Here is a 4198-nt window from a genome sequence, read left to right as displayed (position 1 = left end):
ACCACCGCCAGAGACACTACATTGTACTATGAGGGACCCAGTAGCAATGCCGTCAACCAAAAGCGAGCACACCCACCTCTTCAGACAAACAGCAGTCTCACGGGTGCTTGCGCCAAGTCGCGATACCACGGCCCCGTGTGGGGAGTTTGGCCATTTAGGGAGGTGTAAACATGTCGTATGCTGTACAATCAGCTGCAGCAAATTAGACATTAGAAAAGTAATTCACAGGCAAGAGCCTTTCATAGGAAAGCTAGGTGTCGGCCGGGCAAGGTGGGGCAAAAGATTTCGAAATCCAGTTGTGGTTCATTTTAATGAATGTTAGATCGTCAACATTTTGGGTAGCCAGACGAGTCCTTTTTTCGGTTAATATTGAACCTGCAGCACTGAATACTCTTTCTGATAGGACACTTGCTGCCGGGCAAGCAAGCTCCTGCAATGCATATTCTGCCAATTCTGGCCAGGTGTCTAATTTGGAGGCCCAGTAATCAAATGGGAATGACGGTTGAGGGAGAACATCGATAAGGGATGAAAAATAGTTAGTAACCATACTGGACAAATGTTGTCTCCTGTCACTTTCAATTGATGCAGCAGTACCTGTCCTGTCTGCGGTCATAGCAAAATCACTCCACAACCTGGTCAGAAAACCCCTCTGTCCAACGCCACTTCTGATGTGTGCACCCCTAACACTCCTAGTCTGCTGCCCCCTGGAGCTCGTGTGAGAACGATCACGTGCGCTGTGTGCTGGGAATGCCTGAAGCAAACGGTCAACAAGAGTTGATTGTTTGGTTGCTAATATTAGTTCCAAGTTCTCATGTGGCATAATATTTTGCAATTTGCCTTTATAGCGTGGATCAAGGAGGCAGGCCAACCAGTAATCGTCATCGTTCATCATTTTCGTAATGCGTGTGTCCCTTTTTAGGATACGTAAGGCATAATCCGCCATGTGGGCCAAAGTTCCAGTTGTCAAATCTCCGGTTGTGATTGGTTGAGGGGCAGTTGCAGGCAAATCTACGTCACTTGTGTCCCTCAAAAAACCAGAACCCGGCCGTGACACGCAACCAATTTCCTGTGCCCCCGGGAAAGGTTCGGCATTAAAAATATACTCATCCCCATCATCCTCCTCGTCCTCCACCTCCTCTTCGCCCGCTACCTCGTCCTGTACACTGCCCTGACCAGACAATGGCTGACTGTCATCAAGGCTTTCCTCTTCCTCTGGTGCAGACGCCTGTTCCTTTATGTGCGTCAAACTTTGCATCAGCAGACGCATTAGGGGGATGCTCATGCTTATTACGGCGTTGTCTGCACTAACCAGCCGTGTGCATTCCTCAAAACACTGAAGGACTTGACACATGTCTTGTATCTTAGACCACTGCACACCTGACAACTCCATGTCTGCCATCCTACTGCCTGCCCGTGTATCCTCCCACAAATAAATAACAGCACGCCTCTGTTCGCACAGTCTCTGAAGCATGTGCAGTGTTGAGTTCCACCTTGTTGCAACGTCTATGATTAGGCGATGCTGGGGAAGGTTCAAAGACCGCTGATAGGTCTGCATACGGCTGGCGTGTACAGGCGAACGTCGGATATGTGAGCAAAGTGCACGCACTTTGAGGAGCAGGTCGGAGAACCCAGGATAAGTTTTCAATAAGCACTGCACCACCAGGTTTAAGGTGTGAGCCAGGCAAGGAATGTGTTTCAGTTGGGAAAGGGAGATGGCAGCCATGAAATTCCTTCCGTTATCACTCACTACCTTGCCTGCCTCAAGATCTACTGTGCCCAGCCACGACTGCGTTTCTTGTTGCAAGAACTCGGACAGAACTTCCGCGGTGTGTCTGTTGTCGCCCAAGCACTTCATAGCCAATACAGCCTGCTGACGCTTGGCAGTAGCTGGCCCATAATGGGACAACTGGTGTGCAACAGTGTCATCTGCCGATGGAGTGGTTGGCAGACTGCGTTCTGTGGAAGAGCTGTAGCTTCTGCAGGAGGACGAGGAGGAGGAGGAGGAGGGGGTGCGAACGCCTACAGCCAACTGTTTCCTAGACCGTGGGCTAGGCACAACTGTCCCTAAATTGATGGACCCTGCATCCACCACATTCACCCAGTGTGCCGTGATGGACACATAACGTCCCTGGCCATGCCTACTGGTCCATGCATCTGTAGTCAGGTGCACCTTTGTACTCACAGATTGCCTGAGTGCATGGACGATGCGCTGTTTAACATGCTGGTGCAGGGCTGGGATGGCTTTTCTGGAAAAAAAGTGTCGACTGGGTAGCTCGTATCGTGGTTCAGCGTACTCCATCAGGGCTTTGAAAGCTTCGCTTTCAACTAACCGGTAGGGCATCATCTCTAACGAGATTAGTCTAGCTATGTGGGCGTTAAAACCCTGTGTACGCGGATGCGAGGATAAGTACTTCCTTTTTCTAACCAGAGTCTCATGTAGGGTGAGCTGGACTGGAGAGCTGGAGATCGTGGAACTTTCGGGTGTGCCGGTGTACATGGCAGACTGAGAGACGGTTGGAGACGGTATTGTTTCCGCCGGTGCCCTAGATGCAATATTTCCTCCTACAAAACTGGTGGTTCCCTGACCCTGACTGCTTTTGGCTGGCAAAGAAACCTGCACAGATACTGCCGGTGGTGCAGAAAATGGTGGCCTTACAGTGACGGAAGGGATGTTGCGTTGCTGACTAGCTTCATTGGCCGAGGGTGCTACAACCTTGAGGGACGTTTGGTAGTTAGTCCAGGCTTGAAAATGCATGGTGGTTAAGTGTCTATGCATGCAACTAGTATTTAGACTTTTCAGATTCTGACCTCTGCTTAAGCTAGTTGAACATTTTTGACAGATGACTTTGCGCTGATCAGTTGGATGTTGTTTAAAAAAATGCCAGACTGCACTCTTCCTAGACTCGGATCCCTTTTCAGGGATTGCAGACTGAGCTTTAACCGGATGGCAACGCTGTGCTCCAACAGGTTTTGGCTTTGACACGCGTTTTGGGCCAGATACGGGCCCGGCAGATGGAACCTGTTGCGATGTTGATGCCTGCTGCGGCCCCTCTTCCACCTCCGCTTCTGAACTACTGCCGCCTGCACCCTGTTCCCCCAATGGCTGCCAATCGGGGTCAATAACTGGGTCATCTATTACCTCCTCTTCGAGCTCGTGTGCAACTTCGTCTGTGTCACTGTGTCGGTCGGTGGTATAGCGTTCGTGGCGGGGCAACATAGTCTCATCAGGGTCTGATTGTGGATCTGTACCCTGAGAGGGCAATGTGGTGGTCTGAGTCAAAGGAGCAGCATAGTACTCTGGCTGTGGCTGTGCATCAGTGCACTCCATGTCAGAATATACTTGTAATGGGCATGGCCTGTTAAATGTTTCACTTTCTAAGCCAGGGACGGTATGTGTAAAGAGCTCCATGGAGTGACCCGTTGTGTCGCCTGCTGCATCCTTCTCTCTTGTTGTAGTTTTTGCTGAGGAGGACAAGGAAGCGACTTGTCCCTGACCGTGAACATCCACAAGTGACGCGCTGCTTTTACATTTACCAGTTTCGGAAGAGGAGGCAAAAGAGCTAGAGGCTGAGTCTGCAATGTAAGCCAAAACTTGCTGTTGCTGCTCCGCCTTTAAAAGCGGTTTTCCTACTCCCAGAAAAGAGAGCGTTCGAGGCCTTGTGTAGCCTGACGACGAAACTGGCTCCACAGCTCCAGACTTAGGTGGAATATTTTTATCCCCACGACCACCTGATGCTCCACTACCACTACCATCATTACCAGCTGACAATGAACGCCCACGACGACCTCTTGCACCAGACTTCCTCATTGTTTTAAAATCTTAACCAAAGTAACTTTATTTGTTGCTGTCAAACAACTTACACGGTGAGCTATAACTTCAGTATGATTTCAATATCCCTTAACAGGTTGGTGAGACCACAAGGAAAATCAGGCACAATGTTACACACTCTGTTTTCTGTGGCACAAAATCACAGAGATGACACACACGCAGGACTGTCACTCAAGCACTAATGTCAATATTAATCTCCCACCTAATTTATTTATTTTTTTTTCTCAGGGAGACTTTAGAAACCAAATAATATTAAAAAAAAAAAAAAAAAAAAGGCTTTCTATGGCCCACAATTAGAGAGAGAGAGGTGGCACACCCAGGAGTCAAGACTGGCGCACAAGCTGAAAGGGCAATATTACTCTCCCACTG

Source organism: Ranitomeya variabilis, chromosome 5 (assembly GCF_051348905.1).
Source record: "Ranitomeya variabilis isolate aRanVar5 chromosome 5, aRanVar5.hap1, whole genome shotgun sequence".
Lineage (NCBI taxonomy): Eukaryota > Metazoa > Chordata > Amphibia > Anura > Dendrobatidae > Ranitomeya > Ranitomeya variabilis.
This window is presented reverse-complemented; position numbering follows the sequence as displayed.